Raw genomic sequence first — 22,626 nt, forward strand, 5'->3', positions numbered from 1 at the left:
AAGCTATGTGCACAGCTCTCACGGTATTGATGAATAAGGCAATATCCCCTAAAATAAATTAGCAGTGTGTTTCTTATGCCCTAGGTTTTATCAACTACTAGAACCTCATTGGAACACCATGTGTGTCTTGAATGTTTTGTATATTCAGAATACACAGGCATTTAGTTATGCTGCCTTTGTTCATCCATATCTTATTCCCTTCCAGTTCCTGCATGTGGGTTTTTCATGCTACATTTGTTGAAAGAGAAGAACATGAAGAAGAAAAACCTAACATAGAGTCTGAGTGGGAAATTTGAGTGAACCCCTAATGTTGAGGCACTAAAGGAAGAGAAATATGTATAAACTACACTTTTATCTGCATAACTCTACCCACACCAGGGGTTTCATTAATATAAATTCTCTTAGTTTCTATGTCAATATTGCCAAATTGGTACTAGAGTTGGCCAGAAAACAAGAATTTTATTTTGCAAAAAGTCATGGTTTCAGAAATAATTTTCAGTCTGCAATGGGACAATGCAGAGACCATTCCAGAAAAAAATTTGCAGCAAAAATTCATGTGAAAAAGTCTTTCCCCCTAGTATCTTGTAACTCCTCCATGTGCTCACAGGGACTACTGTATTGCATTCGCTCACAGGGACTACTGTATTGCAGCTGTACTAGTAAATGGAGTTGCCCAGGGACGGCTGTCTGCCCTGAGGCGAGCTCACATGGCTTGTGTTGACACAGTTAATTGCTTTTACCCCCAAAACATGCTGCATCTATACTGGCTCAAACTATCCCCTCAGCTGAGCTGAGACATTTCTGGGAGAGAGGTAGTTAGTCCAGGCCAAACTATTGCCAAGGACCATTCTAACAGTTTAACTCTACTGACAATCATCTGCCTGTGATCAAGTTTGCCCTGGCCCCATTTCACATACTGCAATTAGATTGCTCAGGAGACCATACTGAAGTCCTTGCTCTTGTTTTCCTATGCCAAAGGAGTTTCACATACCATTAGCTATTTTGAGAAAGGATTCTCTTTGCCTGGTTTTGATGAGAAATTCCAGCCTCAGCTTGCAAAACCATCCTGACAAATGTTTAATGGAAACACATGCACTGCTGTAAAAAGTTCAGATGAATCTGCATTTTTCTTCAAAAATCATGCTGTTGACAAATTCTACCAGTGCAATGACTGATTTAAGACATGCCTTCATTGAAGCATGCATCTGTACTTCAGACCTTGAATGCATCTGGCTGGTTTTCCAAGGCCATAGTTGCTAATGCAGTTCACTCCATAACAATTACATTGTGGTTTTGTCTACGTAAGAGCTGGATTAAACAATCTAGCAGATATCAAAGGGTATAACTATTGCTTTTTTTCTTCTATTTTTTCCTTATTATCTTCCTGACTGTAGTGGCTTCACTCATTTCTAACACTGTTGATAGATACAGTGTGTTTGGAGATTATTAGTGCACATATGCTTTGTCCTACATTAATTCCTAAGAAATGTACCTCCTGAAGAATTCATCAATGCAAGAACCAAATATTGAATAATGATAGAAAAATAAAAAAAGGGATTTGACTGGATTGAAAGTTCATTTGCATTTCATTAAATTTGATCCAGATATTTTGTCACTCTGCATGCCTCTGCACATTTTTTCCTTTTCCCTACTTGTTTATTAAACAAGTCATTACTTTGGTAAAGAGAAGCGTATCCTTTTAATTCCAGAGTACTTCAGAACCTGCTTTCACACTGTGGAAATAAAGAATAGGGAATCTTGAGCATGTTTGAAGTGGTTTTAAAATTCTTCTCTTTTTTATAAGACAAGTTATGTTTATCAGTAGCTTTAACTTTAGGGAATCTACAAAGGGACTGGTTTGTCAGCAGAAGACTTATAAGTCTCCCTAACAGTATCAAAGACACTAGGGCTCTCTCAGTGGTAGGATGCTAGAGTTGCATACTAAAGATAGCAGACACATGCTTCATGGAAGTAGCACTACTGAAATATAAACAAGGCCCCTTCATCCAGACATTTTTGGTTATGTTTACAGATTAAATCTCAGGATGTGTATATTAGATGTTCTTGTTTCAGGATATTAATGGCAAAATGAACCTGTTTTTGATGTTTAAGTCACATTAATGTCTGATGGACTGTTAAAATGTTAAAGGGTACAGCAGACATGCTGTAGTGTGTGACATATGTTAGTCATACCATACCAGCTAGGAATTTGGATTTGTTTATAATGAACATAAATTTACCGAATTTAACCCCCCTTTGCCTCCCCAAACAGTTAAATCACATGAGGTTCCATTTCCTCTGAAAGACAGTCTTGAAAAATTAGATGAAACTTGAACAGCAGTTGTATTCAGATTTCAACAGTAGTAAGTAAATGTAACCTGCTCAGCAATATGAATTTGTATGATCTGTGGACAAATAATTGAATATCAGAAAAAAATTCAGAGGTAGCTCCATGCTCTTCAAGCAGTTTCGCATGGCAATCATCTTAACTCCAAGCCACCTTCAGAATAATTTCAATCATTATAATAAATAATTTTAATTCTGAACTCCAGCAAAGACAGACACACATTAGAAATATGTGCATGTCTACAGGGATATGATATAATAGGTATCACAGAAACATGGTGGGATGACTCCTATGACTGGAGTGTTGGAATGGAAAGTTACAGTCTCTTTAGAAAAGACAGGCTCAGCAGACGGGGAGGGGGAGTTGCTATTTATGTTAGGGATAGGCTGGAGAGTATGGAACTGTGTCTGGGGACAGGTGAGCAGTTGATGGGTCCTGAAGGAGCTGGCAAATGATTGCAAAAAGCTGGCAAAAATGCTAAGCCACTGTCCATCATATTTGAAAAAAACATGGCAGTCAGGTGAAGATCCCGATGACTGGAAAAAGGGAAATATAACCCCCATTTTTAAGAAGGGAAAATGGATGACCCAGGGAACTACAGACCAGTCTCACCTCTGTGTCTGGCAAAATCTTGGAGCAGATTCCTCTGGAAAGCATGCTAAGGCACATGAAAAACAACAAGGTGTTTGGTGACAGCCAACATGGCTTCAGTAAGGGGAAATCCTGCCTGATCAGTTTGGTGGCCTTCTATAATGGGGCTGTGGAACTGATGGACAGTGGTAGAGCAGTTGACGCCATTCACATGGATTTGTGGAAAGCTTTCAACACTGTTCCACATGACATCCTTGTCTCTAAATTGGAGAGACATGAATTTGATAGGTGGACCACTCGGTGGATAAAGAACTGGCTGGATGGCCGCACACAAAGACTTACGGTCAATGGCTCGATGTCCAGCTGGAGATCAGTAACGAGCGGTTACCAGTCCCTCAGGGATCGGTGTTGGGACCAGTCTTTTTCAACATCTTTGTTGGTGACATGGACAGTGGGATTGAGTGCGTCCTCAGCAAGTTTGACAATGACACCAAGCTGTGTGGTTCGGTTGATACGCTGGAGGGAAGGGATGCCATCCAGAGGGACCTCCACATGCTTGTGAGGTGGGCTCATGCCAACTTTATGAAGTTTAACCATGCCAAGTGCAAGGTCCTACACCTGGGTCGGAGCAATCGCAGGCACAGCCACAGGTTGGGCAGAGAAGAGATTCAGAGCAGCCCTGCAGAGAAGGACTTGGGGGTGTTGGTCTATGAGAAAATGAACATGAGCCGGCTTCAGTGTGCGCTCGCAGCCCAGAAAGCCAACCGTATCCTGGGCTGCATCAAAAGGAGCGTGACCAGCAGGTCGAAGGAGGTGATCCTGCCCCTCTACTCTGCTCTCATGAGACCTCACTTGGAGTATTGTGTGCAGTTCTGGTGTCCTCAACATAAAAAGGACATGGAACTGTTGGAACAAGTCCAGAGGAGGGCCACGAGGATGATCAGGGGACTGGAGCACCTTCCATATGAAGAAAGGCTGAGAAAGTTGGGGCTGTTCATCCTGGGGAAGAGAAGGCTGCGTGGAGACCTCTTAGCAGCCTTCCAGTGTCTGAAGGGCGGCTTGTAAGGGTGCTGGGGATGGACTATTCATTAGGGACTGTAGTGATAGGACAAGGGATAACGGGTTAAAACTTAAACAGGGGAAGTTTAGATTGGATATAAGGAAGAAGTTCTTTACTGTAAAGGTGGTGAGGCACTGGAATGAGTTGCCCAAGGAAGTTGTGAATGCTCCACCCTTGGCAGTGTTCAAAGCCAGGTTGGATGAGGCCTTGGGTGACATGGTTTAGTGTGAGGTGTCCCTGCCCATGGCAGGGTGTTTGGAACTAGATGATCTTAAGGTCCTTTCCAACCCTAACTATTCTATGATTCTACGATTCTGCGATTCTATACCAGGTAGGAAGGCCAAATGAAGCAGGATCATTTAGCTCAGTTTTTAGAGATTATGCTAATGCATTTCACCAAAAATAAGGTTTCTTCATTATTTCTTTATTCTTCCCACCTGTGTCTATCCCCTATTTCTTTCTTTATACTAGTACTATAAATTCTTTTGGAAAGAGACAGTGGTTTTATTTCTTTCTTCTATGATGGATTTTAGGACATCACAAGATCATCATGACATTGAAAAAAAGCTGAAATTTACCTTTTATTAACATTGTTAATTCACATGTGGGTATGTGTGTTGAGGTGAAGGGAAGAATTACTTGGTTATTGGGGGTCTTCGGTTTTGATGATATGGTAGATTCTGGAGTGGTCTGAGTAAAGTAAAGCTTAAACAGCTGTCAAAAGCAAGGAGCTGCAGATACACTGAGGGCTGCTATAGCAATAAGAGCTTGCTTTACTTTACTCAGCCTGCCAGAGGATGTCACAGGGAGATGCCTGTCCCCCTGCAGAGTCCATCTGTAGTCAAGGTGACATCTCAGCATGGGAGTTAATCACCTGCGTTGACCCACTCCTAGGAGCAAAGAGTAACTGGTGACCTAGAAAGCAGCAAAAAGCAGAGATGTCTAAATGCTAGGGAACAATTTTAGGCTGAGTTCTAGTTAGGAAAGAAGGGAAGACTGGCTGAAAAGTGTGGTCGGCTTTATAACACCACCAGCATTTGAACAAAACTGTGCTGAGAAATGCCTTAAAATATTGCCAGAGAACTGAACTTTCAATTCACTTTGGCTCGAAACTAGGCTCTGGGAAAATCAGGCAGCAAAAATGCTTTTCTCTCCACATTCTCTGTCTTCTCTGTAAATACACCCTTTTCCCTCATGCCAGGCAGCACAGCAGAGGTGTCAGAGATAGCGAAGACATCTCTGCTGGCTTTACAGCAATCATCTTCACAGAGGAAATATTCAGGAGAACCCTCCAGATGGTACACATCATTTTCCACTGCTATGAAGTGAGCTATGAAGTAGCACAAAATGAACTCAGTGGGCTGAGGGATCTGGCTTCTTATAGCAAATTTGTATTTGAAGACACTGTTACATAGACCAATGCTAATAAATAAACATATCAAACCCCATGCCTTGGAATCTACAGCTATGAAGAAATACTTACTTTCTGGTTTCTTGAAGATGCACTTCACAGAAACAAATGAGAGCTACCATGAACTTTAACCAGTCAGGCATTTTAATGTTATAAACTAACAGCTGTATTTTCAGAGATTATAATATTTTATCTTATATCCTCTAAACACTTTAAATTGTGCAAGTTGACATAAAAATTACCACCAATTTCTCCTCGGCTTCACTTGAAGAAAAGTGTTTTGGTACTGGGTAGTCTTGCAGTGGTGGAAACGGATTTTAAGTCCTGGCCCAGTAAGTGTAAAGTCCTCTCTGAGGAACAGTGAATCTCTTTTCCTTTCAGCTCTTTAAGAGGTTTATGGTTGACACACTTTTGGTGGAATATCAACAATAAATCAAATCTACACAGAAAATAAATTTGCAGAGGATTTTCAAATTTGATCTTAGGCCAGTTAGGCACAACTTCTGAAAATTCCGAAATTATTTGGAAGAGAAAGTTTTTAAAAAAATGTGTTGTATCAGCTGAAATGTCTCAGAAACTTTTGATTATGGTTGACTTTTTAATTGTATTGAGAACACAAAATGAAACACATCATAAGAACATTAAACATGAAAAACTATTTTGAAAAGAAATATTAGATACCCAGTTCCAAAATTGTAAAACAGGACATTTTGGCAATGTCAGAATATGCCTATCTGCCAAAATTTATTTCAGCAAATCTAATAGGGTCGGGCAAAGCATTTGGTTTCAGAACAACTGCATTTTTCAATTCTTCATCTTTTTTCTGGCCAGCAAGAATATAGTAGTGATTCTAAGAACATGCAATTAATTCACTTGTATCTGCACATTTTCCTGTTGCAGAGTAAGTAATTCTTAAAATTGATTTCTATTTTGAGAGGTATTGAATGAAGTTTCAATTAAATGCTAATAAGTTCAATTTAAATTCAGCTAAAACAGTCAAGGAATTAGAAAATGAGTTCTTATAGTGGTGTAAGAATAAAAGAGACCTAAAAGTTGACTCAACAAGTTCTGGTTTTAATTCTGGCATCAAAAAATTGGACTGGTATTGCCTTATTTTGGTTATTTAGATATTATTTCAAGGCTGTCTTTGTCTATGGTTACGGTGGGGAGAGAGGCACTTCCAATGGAAGATTCATCCCAGCCAAAAATAGGTGCCTAAGGTAGGTGAGATAAGTTTCCCTCTGTAAATTTATGCAGCCCGGGTGAGGTGCCTGAGGAATACTGTCACATATTGGCTCAGGATTCCAGTTTTCCAAACTGCTGATAATACTAGAAAAGGGAATAAAAAAAATGGCTCATGAGAAAATGAAAACAACTTACAGTCAGTGTTATGGCAGTTCTTGATGTTTCTTAGGACATCACTTATAAAGCCTTTGTTCAGATTGATGTCCCTCCCTTCTCACCCTGCGATTTAAAAAAAAAAAAAAAAAAAAGAAAATTAAAAGAAAAGAGATTTAAAGCAACTCTCCTCAGAACGGGTCTCCATTCCTCCACCCAGAAGAAAAGGTAGCACTGCCCTTGCTCTTGGCTGCCAGGCTGTGCTGATGAATGTTGAATCAGAGCTACAGCTCAAGCTGATGGGCAATACCTGCCTCATCGTTTTCTCCCTAGGTATAATGAGCTCCTAGATAAGTTGCCTTGGCTTTAAACTAGATGAGAAAAGACTTGAAAACAAAGAACTTCTATTTCTCTTTGTTTTAGGCTTTCAGAGGAATCACAATGAAAAGAACAGCCTCTTAATAGCAAATCTTGCAACACAATGTGTTTTGCCCCAAAGGAACATCCTAGCCCTTCATTATCTGTTAAACACAGCCCTTTGACATGTCTAGGACAGGTTTTAAGCATAAATGGTTGTCAAATCCCTCTTACAGTGTTATGGTATGCTGGAGGTCTTATGGGAGTAGAGTGGAAAACTTGTCTTTAAGTGAATCTGAGTAGAACTTTGAGAAGCTATGTGGATCTCAAATTTGTCTTCAGGGTATACAACAGTTCGTAAGACTGCTACTTTCCTGTGACATAGCTTTTATGGGGGTAGAGCCAGAATATTAAGCTCATTGCTTCCAGATGGAAAGATTGGACAAGACAGAAATCCTTGGCATTGGGACCATGGACAGAGTGGAGTGATATGGACATGACATATTGAAGTAATCTAGATAGAAGATACAATGTTAGCCAAGGTTGTCAGTTGGATACTTTTTAAAACATTATATGGTTTGTAACAAGGTATTGTGTATCCTTCGAAACCCTCCAGATTGAAATCCTGGAAAGACTGTGGGGAAAATTGTGATTATTTTGCTTAAGTTACTAGAGTTCATTTTATATATATTAAGAGCTTGGCATCGTTTGCCTGCAAGAAATTTTAGGCCAGCAGTTTATATCGTACGAGCAATGTACATCATGTTAGCAGCACTTAAATGAGTCCAGGTGCTCGTCTATAACTTGGGATCTTGTGTGTTCTTATTCATGGGCTATACACCGATAACAGTGCAGTGCCTCAAATGAGAATGCATTTCATGAACCACACATCTGTTTACAAGTGATGTTTTTGCATTTAGTCCTTACAGCTACACTGAGGGCTTTCCACCAGGGGGCATGTAAAGCCCACAAGATTAATCACTCTCCCACCGTACTTTTCTTTGGATGTTTTGCCAATGAAGATTGCTTAAAGCCCATTTCACAGTCAGAATCCCCATCGTGCAAATTTAAAATGTATTTTAGCTAAGCAAGAAGTAGGAAAAAATGGGGACACATTGCAAAGACTTGAGGAAAACTGTGCACTAGATACAGCGCTTTGCGTAGTCTTTATTGTTCAGATGAGCTATATATCCACTGTTGCATGCTGTTTCTATTTGCAAAATGCTTGTTTGTATGTATAGGACACTTATGCTTTCTCTGATTTCAGAGAACTCTTATCCAAGACTTTTTAGTGGAGCTGGTGTGAACACCATAGGACAGGATTCAACCTTTTTTGTTGAAGACACAAAGCATAAACTTGTATTTCAGTACCTCAAGAATTAGCACATCAGGCACACCACTGATCTTTCTTAGGACATCACTTATAAAACCTCTTCTCAACATGATATCCCAGACTTACCTAGGTGCAAGAATCAGGCAGAGAAAAACGTTTTGAACAAACCCATAATGTGATCTTTTCCTGTCATGTACAGCCCAGTGACAAACAGAGAAGTCTTTGTGACAGATACATCAGAGACAGCTAAGTTCCTAAGCGATTTTTCAAGACCACTTTAGAGAGGTATATGGAGTTAAGACAATGCTCTATCCTATTCTTTCAAATACAGACTCTCACTCCTTTGAATTTAAAGGAAGCCTCTCAACTGATGAAATGGTAACTTAATCACTTTATTTAGGAGGACTGGTTTGTTAAGTTCCTAAAATTCACATTGCATGGGCTCCATTGCCTGTGTGCAAAATAAAGTAAATACAAATAGGGAGTTGTTGCTCTGGAGAGAAGCTTTGAACAGATACATACTAGGACTCTTAAGGGAACTGTGAAAATTTGGGAAAACACAAGGTATTTTCTGTAAGGCAAATATATCTACCTGTTAATATGTTTCTTTTCAGTGTTTGTAGGATTTCATACTTATCCATGTGTTTCATTCAGTATTTACATTTATTAATGTTCTCTGAATCCACACTCAGTGTTGGGAAAGAATTATTAGGTGAAATTGCAATGAAAAGCTGTTAAAACCTCTCCTACATACACTAACCTTTACAGAACAGGTAGCTCTCAGAAATAGATCCAATAGGTCCCTGAGAAGCACAGAGATGCCATGTCTGCAGTCAGCCTGCTGTGCAACAGCTCAAATTGTGCACAAGGAATTCCAGGGCTCTGGATTAAAATATTAGTCACAGATAATTTCGTTTGTTTTTCAGTCTTTACTATGCTAAGTACTAAGAACATCAGGAAAAAAAAAAAAAAAAAAAAGAAAAAAAAAAAAAGGCCAGAAGGGCTCCATTTTTAAAGCAAACATTAATAAACAGACTCATGTAGAGTCACAGGAAGATCAGAGGACCCTGTGGCAGTAAGTAATAGCCATTCCACTTTCAGAAACAATTAGTTCTGAAAACTTTTCGGGTGGCCTATTTTCTAAAGAGACTGTAATGCACTTAAAATCTGGGATTCTCTTTTCCCTAATTGCCTTCTACTCACATTATCTGAAATCTATACCACCTCTTTCACAGTTACAGAACTGGAAAACAACAACAACAACAACAAGAAAAAAAAAAAAAAAGCAAAAATCTTATGAACTGACTATTTTTATGCATCAGGAAATTTGACCTGATTAATACTGTTACATTATTTGGTTATATCTGAAATAAGGCCAATAGCTTGTTCTTAAAGTATAGCTTTCCAACAGGGTCTGAACCTTCATTTGAAAATAGGATAAGATGAATGTTTCTGTCAATCATGTAGACCCACAGGTTAATCACAGTTCAGCCACTTAAAACTATTCTACATTCTTTTTGAAGAAGAACCTACAATACAAGACCTTATTAGAGGAGTCCACAGACTATGGAAAATTAATCTATGAACAGACTTAATTATTTAAATTTGAGAGACAGGAAAGCTCTTCAGTCTTTCTGAATCAAATAAATTGAGATTTAGAAATAGAGACTAAAATAGATGTGATTTACCTCTCATAAACAGAAAATAAGGCTGCAGTAAGAACTTCTTACTAGGGAGTGCTGAAAGACCCTAGGACATTGTTATCCATCAGGTCAAATTAAAAACATATATGCCGTTTTTATCACCACAGATTTTGAACTTAGAATTATTAAGTGTAAAGTACGCAAATTTGGCAACAGTCTTTCTTTACTGTATTGTCACAGAAAAGAGATAAAAATGGAAGGAAATGCAGAGTTTGGAGATAGTGGAGGACATGTAAGGAGAGGGCTCAGGATGTCAAAACAGAAAGCTTATGATGTACTGGTGAGAGTGCTCAACAGCCTGTGAAATGCTTCATAGGGCAAATAACTCTGAACTCTGTTCACTGCAAAATGGTTCTGGTATGCAAGTTTTGGGCACAAAGCTCTTTAGACTGGTAAACTCTTTTCAGAGTTCCCACAGATTTGGGATGCTGCACTGGGAAGAGTATGCAGCTATGTGCCTGGAAAGAAAACCACAGCAATGGAGTCAATGTACACCGCATTTTATGCTTCAGTGAAGCATGGAGCAAAACTGCAGAGATCTGTCCTGAAGGATCATCATTTACCTCCAAACTGCGGGAGTGAAGGAATAGCAATATACTGCCAACAACAGAAGAAAGAGATGGAGTTTCACTGAGCTGTGAAAAGAGATGGCCAGCCCACAGGCAGGGAACCTGTGCTTTTTCACACGCTGTGTGATTTTACTACATATAAATTTCCTGGAACCACATCAGTGTATCTTGCCACAGACCAATGCTTAGATGACACCAGTTTTGGCTGCACTATAAAACCGTGACACAAAACCAGTGTTTTCAGTATCCTTGCACTTCCTATGGTGCTGCTGGGTAATTTACAGACAGCAATTTTTTCAGAAAGAATAAATGGAAAATTATCTGCAACTAGTTAGAACTGGGACTAATTAGGGACTAACTGGGACTAATTTAGGACTAAAATTAACTGGGACTAGTTAATTTTCAGAAATAATCATGTAGAACACAGATGTGACACAACCAGGACATTCAGAAGGAGTCACCCGAACTACTCAGCTGTTTCCCTGGTTTTTTGTAGTCCTAGTAGGGGCAGCCTAATCCCCAGAAAATCTGTCCCTCTTGAAGTATGAGCATGTTAGCCAGAAGCCACAGGATATCTATAGGAACAACTGAAACTGTGCTGTCTTATACCCAAGGTCAGATGGGATGATCATAATGACCCCCTTGACCTAGAAGCTTATGACTCAATGGTAGCTTGTCACAGACAAATACATTAGCAAACAGATTCAGAAAAAGATAATTTTAACCAAAGTGATTTTAGACAAACATCAGTGAAAAACTCACACTGAAAGGATTCCCCTCTATAAGCAGATGTACCAGATGAAAAGAGACATGTACTTACAGGAAACAGAAAGATTCTTTCAAGACTTAAAACTTGGGAAAAGCATCAGTTACAGACAGATTTCCTGCAGCTTTTTAAAATATGTTTTTTGCAACAGCTGTCTCCAGTCTTGTGGAAATATTCCAGAAGGGAATCCTGTCCCATGACAGGAGGACTGCTTTGATCACATTGATTATAAAAGCAGACACAAAAGGTCACAGTGACAGAAACTTTCTTTTCTGAATGTGGAACCTAACCTATTAACCAAGACTTCAGCTACTTACATGTATGAAATTATTCCTACTCTCGATTTTGATGAAATGTAAATTTGCAGCAGTCAATACTCATAATAGTTTTCCTCTAGTGCATCAAGCACAGCTAGCAGGAAGATCAGACTTCCTTGGCTTTGCTAAGAGAGCAGTAGATGTAGGTGGAGACTCATAAGTTGAAAATGTTTTGGTGACAGCGAAAATATTTACCTTGAGGTTTCTGAATTTCTTTGTACTTGCCCACTCCTGTCAGCAAACATTAATTGCTAAAACATTTCATTTTGAATGATAAACATCCACCTCTACCCTCTTTTACTACATTTTTTCATGTGCTTTGTATAGAATTTTTGCTTATGCCAAAACCACAGACAACAAAATATATGCTTTTAAGGGAGATTCTCTGCTAGGACATTTTGATTCTCAGAAACCTAATATTCTTCACCTTTGTGATCTATTACATATCTTAAGCTTCATATACTTCCATGCAGAATGAAACAAACCACGGCAAATGGAGATATCCAAGAGACTGAAGCAGAAAGTAAGTTATTTACTTTCAACTGACTTTACACAGACACAGCAGTTTGTGAATCCTGTCCAAAGCACTTTCTGAGTTATGACCATACTACATATTAAGGCGGAGGAAGAGATGCCTGTAAAATCCTTTTATCATTGCTATAGCATATGGAAAACAAGAATGAATATCCATCCTTGGCTCTCCTACCTACATTACAGGTTTATTACTTCTTGCATTCCTATTTTGTGTGTGAGTTTTGAGACTATGTACAGCATGGACTAATACAGGATAAGGGAGACAAAGAATACTCTGCTATTGCTATTTCTACTTCACAAGCTGGGAGCAGCAAAAAGGGTCCATTTTTCAAAGCTCTCTGAAAGCTGGAGGCGACAACACTTAGGTGCTTCAAGTTTACATGCTTGCTTGGTTGCTATGTAAATTTCCTTAGGAAGCTAATTCCTGCACTGGCAGACAAACAAACACTTATTTCATTCCTAACCCAGATACTGAAGCCCAAAGATCTAAGCAAGAAGAGGGAGGTCTGCAGTTTTGCTACTGCAAAGCAGTAGTTCAGCTGAAGTTCAGCTTCACAGATTGGGGGTAGGAGAGGATGACATGCCCCTGCCCGTCTTTCTTTCCACTTCCCTTGGACTTTTGGGAAGGATGTTTGAGCTCTGAGGCTGAGTGATGTTGGTGGGCAGCTAACCAAGTGGCAGGTTTTCTACATCAAAACCACTTGCACTTGAGAAAGATGATTGTTCCTGGTTCTTTCTTTTTTGACCCAAGCAGGATGCCAATAGCCAGGAGACCCTGTGTTTCTCAGGGTAAGCCTGTCATGTAATTCCTGACATCTTCTGTCTGCACAGATCCAGGCATCACGCTGGAGCCTCTCCCAGTAATGAGCAGAATCTGGAAACCATGAAAGGGAGCAGGTCCTAAGACTGCCTGCTCCACAGTACCAGCTGATCCCTCCCATACCATCTTCTGCTCATTTACTATCCCTTTTCAGAAGACAGCCATCTCCTCTGGGGCTGCTGGTGCTCAGAACTGGAAAGTGTTAGGGCAGCACACCGTCGCTTTGTGGGTAGCCCTGGCTATGGTCAGCATTCCTACATGCTTGCCCTTTTGTGAATCTGCTGCTATGACTCTTCTGGAAAAGGGGCTTGGATTCATAAGTCATTTAGGAGCTTTAACATGTTTCTCCCAAAGTAACTGGCCCAAGGTCACAGAGGAAATCTGTAGCAGAACTGGGAAATAAATCAAGATCTGAGTCCCAGTCCGGAACCTCAGGCACAAAACTACCATTTTTCATAGGAGGCTTAAATATGTGATGAGTTCTTTTATAATCATATAGTTTCCTTTCCAATGCCTTAAAGTTTTCTTGTTACAGTCATTAAACTACTAGCTGTCCACTTTTAACAGTTCTGCAGGAATTCTTTCATGTCAGTAGTGTTTGATAATAGGCCACATATGAGGTTCCAAACTTACTTTTTCCATTATTAACCTTTCATTTACTGATGATATTTCACTTAGCATGTTTTGTTCTTATACCATCCTGCACCATATGTTTATAATCATATGAAACTTCTGAGTAATCCCATTATTTTTCTGTTCTCTCACACATCATAAATGTGGGCTGTGTTCCAGGATAATTTATGCAGGATTAAAACATGGAATTGGCTTCAATGCTTCATCGATGATGTCTTTAGAGTTTATCTCCCAAATTTGTATCTTTCCCAGCACTAAAATTCGAGGAGATGGAGATCACAAACACACAGTCACAAACACTCACACGCATATTGAACACCACAGTGAATGAAAGAAGAGGGAAAAAAAAAAAGGATTTATCAAGGAAAAATACCTTATTCAAAGCATATTGAAACTAAGAAGATGACTTCCTTTCACTTCCCTGTGCCTCACACTAGCTTGCAATGTCTAACAGGGAAGACTGAAATAATTATTACACTGATGAAGTGCAGGACTGTAGAAAAGTTTTTCCAAAGGGCAGGCACAAGCAGTGAGTGTATGACAGAAGAAACAGTGAGTATGTGACAGGAGAAATAGTAACTGAGAAAAATCTGGAAGCCTAAAGAGAACAAGATTCAGCCTATAAACCCAATGTGTGAGGCAGCAGCTAACACCTCCCTGAGTTCACTGGTTTTAATTATCTCGTTTTCCTTTGCCCTGAAGGATAGAAAGCATCAAAAGTCCTCCCTTCAGAGAGTCCAGTGCCTGCTGCCTCCCAGCAAAGGACCTGGTTTGATTGCATCCTTCTTCAAACTCAGTGGTGGGCCAAAGGGGTCACAAAGGCTGTGTGGCCAAAGTAACAGAGGTGATGAGAGCACTGCAAATGCAGATAGGGCCACAGGGTGCACCCAGGGACTCCAAACCCAAGCACAAACAGGTGGGTGTCAGTAGAGGGAGGAGCAAGCTCTGAAAATAATGAGTGAGGACAAGAACCACCTGGAGCAATGTTTGCTGGAGGCAGCTTTTAGCAGCTGGCTCAGGATTTGGCAGACAATTTTAACAACCATTCCACCAAACCTATTGAAACATCTCCAGATATAGAGCTGAGTCTTCAGGCTGTGAGCCAAACATACATCATGAAGATAGATGTGTTCCTTTCAGCATGTGGCCTTTGTTCCAGTAGATGAGGTAGTCTTTTGGTAGGACAGAAGACATAAATGAAGCATGGAAGTCCTAGGGTCCTTCAAACAAGTGCAAGCTTCTGTTTATAAAGAGAAATTCAGAAGTTTGCTAGAAACTAGCACTATTCTGACTTCTTTATGGTTTTTCTAAACTGTCACAACCAGCATTGTGATTTTTGATGGTGGGTGTTAGCTTGAAACAAAATAATATTAGGAGAGCTTAGGTAAACACAACAATTGTTTTTTAAAATTATGAAAACTAATTTCTTGTCCCATGCTAAAAAATGCAGCTGACTTCCTCACAGAAATTAGTACTATACATAGGCTTTCGGATATGGGAGAAGAACTGACAACTGCAGTCAAGGATAGGTGAAGGAGCATGCTTGGAATGTGGAGAAAGAGTGGGATCCCTCTTTTGTGCAAATTGACTTACACGAACATTAAACTGTGGCAGTTGGCAGTTGGCTGGGTAGGAGCTTAAAACTGAGATCAGGATAAAAAAAAAGCAAGATTGGCACACAAACATAAGTGAAACAAGTGGAAAAGGCAAGAATGTGGAGAATTGTGAAAAACTATTCCTACTTAGCAGGTAGAAGAGACAGAAGAATCCTTGGCCACAAGATCAAAACCTTCTCTGAAGCCCAAGCTTCACCTTAACAGTGTGACTCTCTGTGACTCCTCTTTTGAGATGGTTCCAGCAAGAGGAGAATGAGTTTGCAAACTGATTTCTAGAAAGGTCTTTCAGGAAAACATTTTAATCTTTGGAGTAGGCTGAAAGGTGTGATGCAAATAGAAAAAGGAGGTACATACAGCTTGGGATAACTGGAATCAGCTTCAATACTGGTCCTAAATATCAACTGGGATTCATCCCAGATGGGAGACCTATCTTATAAGTCTTCAGTTCATTTCAATTTTTTGCAATTAAAGAACATGTAGTATTGACTTCATCTGACAGTTGTAAATGTCACTTTGCTTCACTTTGTAACTTCTGAGTTCAGGACACCAAAATCAAAAGCCTTTTAGCTCAGACTTTCTCTGTATATTTTTTGTATCTGATGGGAAATAGTCTGTCCATACATTTATTACATGGTACTTAGAGGCCTTTCCAGTCCAGACTGAACACTCATACAGCACAGTCTTGAAGACACCTCACCCTGCGTGTTGCTGTTCTGGGCAGTCGAACTGAGTGTTACCTGATGGGAAGGGATTGTGCCACAGGATTAGGATGAGAGGCAGTGACAGGGTGCTGGCAGAAAGTCTGGATAACAAAGGATTAATCAGGCAGTTCCAGAAGGATTTGTAATGATCTGATGCACAGTGCTAGGGCTACAGCAGCTCCTTCCTCTATTTTTAATGAAAATGAGGTCTCAAGTCCACTGTGGGCAGAGGAACAACATCTGTATTAGGAAATTATATGGGCCAAAGACCATTATTTGTCCCTGAGGTCATTGGGCATGGCATGACTCCCATTCATACTGTGGGGCTTTCTTACCCCTCCAAAGCAGAAAAAGGGGTCATCCCTAGACTATGCTACCTAAAGCGTGCCTGGGCATTATGTGGGAAGGTCTTTGGTGGCAGAAACAGTACCAGAGACCAAATTTAACTCTCTGGATGATTGGGTAACAGTGACTGCCAACTAGTCTTATCTTCTCCTTGATGACTACATACTCTACCTTCCTTGATAAAATATTGACTAAATAAAAACAACAACAATAACAACAACCACACCAATAAACAACAATTAACTTAATAATTAGCTGGAGAATATCAGGCTGGCATTGGGACATGCACTTAGATGAAGCAGGTAAGATGACATTGCCTGGACTATGCAGGTATTCTGATTTGGAGAATTAGCATGATTTGGAGCTGTTTACCACCCATTAACTCATTTTGTGGAGTGCTTTTCTTCAGTACAGGTTATATTGCTTTTAAAGGATATTAAACTGGACCCTTGTCTCCCTGAGTGTGTCACAAACATCTTAACTCCTGCAAATAAGGGTCTAAAACAATCTACATTTTTCAGTCATTTCAAACCATTGGTATAAAATGCAAACTAAAATTATAGCAACAAGTAAAAAAAAAAAAAAAAAAAAAAAAAAAAGTTGTTTTTTTTCTTAAAAAGCCCTCAAAGTGCAAAGATACAAACATGGGAAAATGGTGAATGCGTACTGTGAGCACTATAAGTTAAAAAAAAAGGAAAATGGGGCAAATATTGTGTTTCGAACTTATCAGTGACAGTGCAATGCAGACAGCTCCCACAGCCCTGAACATTACAGAATACAGCTGTTTATGGCTGTGGGTTTTCTGCCTAAAGACCCTTCAGGCATTTGAAGAGCTGAAAGCAATATTATTGCAGCAATAAAGTCTTACTTGGGTTGGAGGGATCTGAGGTGGGCACTGCTGTGGTCAGTGCCTTAGGAGAAGGAGCTGTGTTTTGGATCCTCGAGGACCTGTTTTTTCCAATCTGATGACTCTCTGGAGGCCTGGGGATCCAGAGACGGAGCCACTTCAGGATGCAGAATGGTGCCGAGGAAAGGAGAGAGTGGGAGGGAAGCTCCAGTGCATCACGTTTTCCATAAGGGCTGCTTGTCTGTTCGGAATCACATTAATCTCCCTGTCCTTTCTCACCAATTCCTGGGTCATTTGAAGGTTTCTCAGTCAACTCCCTGCTCACAGAAAGGCAGTTTTCTGCCAGTTCCTGGACTGCATTTTCACTTGTTTAGCTGTAGTTCTGAAAAGTTGTGAGTTCTCCAACCATTTCTCCACCCTCAGATTTTGCAAGACATTTTGATAAGAGAAATGTCTCTGAAAGCTGCCTTGTTAAATCCTGTTCATAGTTCAAAAAGTAACCAAGGGTTTGTTTTTCCCGTTTCTATCACAAATAAACAATTCCCTCCTTAAAATGTCATCCTTATAATCTCTTGTCAGTCCCAAGAAGACTGAAGGTAGCAAGTCCTTTCCAACCTGTGTTCATGTGCCTGGAATTCCTCTCGCAATGAACAGTCTTTGCATTCCAAAGGTCTTTGTAGTGAGCAGCCAAAAGTTTTAAGTTGCTGGCTTTATGTTTTTCCTATTGGTTTTTATCACAGCAGTTTGTTGGCAAGCATAGACACCAGCTTTATCTTTATGTGCAGGAAATGTTGAGGTAGGATGAGGGCAAGACTGTTTAACCGAACAAGGAAACAGACGCTAGTTGTTCTCGGCAGATAAGTTACTAATGGCACTGACATCTCCACAGATATAACTCAGTTATAATATTGGAGGATTTGTCACTGATCCACGGGCTCAGGGAGCAGGGAAAATGATTGCTTAGGAGATCTAAAGGGGAGCAAAGCAAGATATTTTCTGCTGTTAGTCACCTGTTTTGAGTGACTGGGAAAATTTAGCCATTTATTCTGGAATACATGGAAGAGATAGGTGCAGTGTTAACTAAATTTACATGTTTATTTTCTAGACTTTTCAGGAACAAGGTTTGTGGTGAAATACATGAAGTTTGGAAATTTCTGATTGCTTCATTTGCAGTTAACATGACTTGAATGCACTGTTGCCTGGTACCTGTGGTACCAGGAAAACACTTCCATGGTCTTTTACTAATAGGTCCTACAGCAGACTTTCAAAGCACCTCCAAGGTAACTTAAAAGCACTGTAGCGTATGACAAATGGAATTATTTCAAAAGTTTTTCATAAACTCATTTATTCATGGTCTGTGGCATACTCAGTGAAGAACACCATGGTAAAGTTGCAACTGTGTTGGGTCCAGAGCTGAGAGCAGAAGATCCTGCAGCCCAAGGAACATGAAGGGCCAAAGCACCAGTTGTTTAGCTGTGGGAGGACAGTTGTTAAAGCCACTGGATGCAGCAGGGTAGTTATTGCACACCCCAGCTGAGTGCACAAAAGAAGGGTGATGTGGGAACAGTTGAAGGCGGGGTGACAGAGAATGGTCTGAGATAGATGAGTGTATGGTATAACTAATGACAAAGTTTCAGATCCTGTAGTCAAGGAATTGCAACTTTTCCCTGAGTACACATGGAGGCCATGGTTGGAGTGACTGGTCACAGCCATACTCCTGTCCTTCAAGATCTGTAACTGTTTTGCTGGGAAGTCATGGAGTTAAATCTGGCTTTCTGGACTAATTCCAGCAGAAACATCTGTGTTTCAACCTATCTACAGCTAATATTTAAGTGTGAATTTTACAGGTGTTTGAATTCATAATCAAAAGTTTGCAAGACACAGACATTACGTAATACTTATTGCACAGTAGTAAAGCAATGAAGATAGCAGGAACAGACTGGGATTATCTAGGCAGGCTATTTGAAAGCCATAGTGATATAGTCTGTGAAGTCAAACTCTGCCATAATCTTGCATGATGGCAACTACCACAGAGATTCTGATAACAATCTCTGTGCTGTTGCCAGGGTGTATTCTAGCCCCAAAGCCCCTTGTTGTTTGTTAGAGAAGGCCATGCCCTGGGAATCTTGGATAAAATCGGTCAATGGCATTCTTCAGTGGGATTGTGGACTATGCATCTGACCCTGCACTGCTTGAGCTTCAGTTGCTAGAGGAAAGTTACATAGGGACAGGAAGTATGTATGAAAAGTACACCTGTTGGCTCCAATATCGCTTACAAGAAAACCCTTCTATAATAAGGTTTTGTTTAGAATAGCAAGGAGGTATTTTTTCTTCAGTAGTGTGAACTTTTATGAAGAATGACTTGATGCAACAGTCCTGCCTATCTTGCTTCTCATAGCATGTGTTGGATGTCTTGCGTACTTTTTCCCCAAGTTAGAGTGCTGCTATCTGGTGTACAACAGGAGCATAGCAGAAAGAAGGGGATAAGACAGAGGAAAGAATATAGGTGTACACATCCACGCACTGCTGGTTTACTTTTTTAACTTCTGGCCAGAGCACTTCACAGTTTTCATAGCTGGAAAGATATAGCCTTAGAAAGAATATGAATTTTCCTATTTATCTACAGTACAAGTTGAAGACTAATGATAGAGGAAAACAAGTACCCCTGGATGAGTTTCCTCTGGAAAGCTTTTGGGAGCATCCTCTGCTAAGCCAGCTCCAGATACCAATCTCTTGGAGACTATCTCAGAAGTTTGCCTTATAAGAATTTGAAGACATAGGGCATTCCTCATGGCAATGAAGATGGCAAAGGTTCATTGCTTTATGGGGTATTCACACAATATGGTTACTAATGAAGATAATAAAGCTGTTGTGAGTGTGTAAAATAAACCCTTATTTATGTACTCCATACCATAAGCCTTTAACTGTCATACAATTTATCTGTTAGCGTACCTCTGTGGGTGTGTAACTGTTATCATCCCAGTGTACAAATGAACCAATAGTGTACAGGTGAACCAATAGATGTCCTAGCTTGTCCAGCATCACAGAGGACTAGGAAATCCCCAAATAAAATCTTAAGCCAGCTATGTTCATCCTGAATTACATCTCAGTACTTATAAATGCAACCACATACTTTTTTCAGCAGCTGACTCACCTTTGTGTTAACAAAGTCCATAATCCTCAAGTCCATATTAACATCCCCAAGTGCCTCAGCTTTGGTCCTCAGCTCTCAGCTGCCTCAGTTCTGGCAGCACTAAGCAACTCAGTGGTTAAATTATTTCTGTGCCCTGACAGAGGGAACAAATTAAACACCTTTCTGCTCAACCTGCTCTCAGTCCACACCCTATAGAATGGGCTCCAGGCAAAATGTGGTCATTCCCTGTCTTTTATCCAACACCACTGTCATTTTAGTTCTCACAGACCAAGTGGAAGCCCCTGAGAGAAGTACCCTAGCCACCAGGGCTTAGTTTGTTTTGTAGGTTATGTGAAGGACCTATGTGAGAGGGAGGACGGAAGGAGCGCTAGCTGTATTCAGACAGCGTACAGGCAAAACCAGCTATATGAGCTGAAGAATGAGCATGAGGGGATTCTCCTGGAAGGGCTATTCTTAGCTTCATCTGGATCATATTAAGTGTTCACTGGCATCCAAGACTCCCTTTCTCCCACTCAGTGATGCTACAGGGCCATGTTTTATCCTTCCAAAAGACCTACACAGAAGAAAATCTTGAGCAGTGATAGCTTTGATCCCCCAAAATTACTGTAACTAATGTGTTGTCAGCAGTGACAAATGAGGAGGAAATGGTATTTTTTCAGCTGTGAAATAAAGGACTGCTCTGGATTCAGTGTTGAACTAAGCCCACACTTCTTAGCTCCAGAGCAGCATTTCAAAATGTGAATCCAAAATAGGAGGGATCCCTTGGTCCCAGAAGAGCAGGATTTTAGCCACATGCTTCCCTGTTCACCCATCTTCTAATTAGCTGTATCAGTCAGGTTTTCTGTTAAATGATAAATCATCCTGATCCTGTGCATCACTGGAACTGAACTGCCTTTTCAAGTAGTGCAATAGTGGTTTTCTGCAACCCCATCTTCCTTCACTAAGGCAGAATCTTTCCTATCTCTCTACAAACTCTTTTGCCACCATACTAGTCTGTATTAATTAAAAATTCTGTATGATCCTGGATGAAGCTTGACAGGAGGAACACAGAATGACTACAGAGTAAATCAGAGAGGAATCACCCTTTTCTAGTCAGATATTTCTTGTTTCCCCATGACAAGGTAATGTGTAACTTACTTCCAGTGATTCAGGAGAAAAATGGAACAGAAAGAAAGAACAAAGTTGTCAAGCTATGAAAACTACTTTATTTTTTTAAACCAAAACCTGTTGTTCCCTGGACACTGGCAGGTTACACAGTTTACTACATTTCTGCTCTGGTATCTGACAAAGTACAAATGGTTCAGGGCAGAGAAGGGTGTTCCACAGAATAAATATTTTCTGAGGCTGGAACTTTAGATGCTGCTGACAGACTGTGACTTGTATAACTCTCCCGCAGGTTTCTAGAAGCCTGGATACTCTATACTTTTTTGTAATATGCCATGTTTCCACAATACAAAGTGCTGAAAAATAACAATTATTGAAGTGATTGGTATTTACATAGTGGAGAGTATTAAGACTATGAGAAGACCTTACAAAGAGTAGTAGATGAATTACTTTTCCAGTATCTGTAAAGCTGAGATATTTGGCACTTGCTAGGAATGAATATTCCATATTGAGCATTTAAAACTTTCCATAATTCTTACATGTATAAATTGAAATTTTGACACCTGCCCTGTAAAGTGCAAGTGTGAGGAAAGGACTCAGAGGCATAATCATCTTCCATCTACTTTTTGAACATTCATACGACTTTTCCAAATATTTGCTCTTTGAATTTTATACATTGTTATACCAGGTGGCAAACTGCAATGGAATAAACTGCATAGTACCTTGTCATGTAATGGGAAAGCATGCAACATCTAGCAATATATCCAATAAACTCTACACCTATCACCTCCTGCTTTTGAGTGAGTTGTTTACTAGACTATTGGGGCTGAGTCTGTGTTTTCGGTCTGCAGTCTTCATGGGCTCTGTCTTCATTGTGCACACCAATTTGCACCATTCCCTCATGCCAAGACACTTGTGCACAGTTTTATCACAGGTGACAGTGATTTATTCAAATAAAAATTTCTGCCTACATCTTGTGGTTGCTTTGGCAACTGTCTCTTTTCCAAACTTGCCATATCCTCCAAGAAAGAAGAATTAGGTTTAAGAGGCTGTGCAGCTGTTTGGCATCTGATATTCAGA

At 40.0% G+C, this 22,626-nt stretch overlaps 1 long non-coding RNA gene across 1 annotated transcript; it reads right to left on the reverse strand.

Annotated features, from left to right (window-relative positions):
• Window positions 1-6,815: 6,815 nt before the first annotated feature.
• Window positions 6,816-17,884, reverse strand: LOC308219617. Its single transcript, XR_013956538.1, has 2 exons — window positions 17,310-17,884; window positions 6,816-6,873 (listed from the first exon to the last, which is right to left on the reverse strand). It is a non-coding gene; the product is annotated as an uncharacterized lncRNA (long non-coding RNA).
• Window positions 17,885-22,626: the final 4,742 nt, after the last annotated feature.

Source organism: Psittacula echo (genome assembly GCF_963264785.1).
Source record: "Psittacula echo genome assembly, chromosome: 4".
NCBI lineage: Eukaryota > Metazoa > Chordata > Aves > Psittaciformes > Psittacidae > Psittacula > Psittacula echo.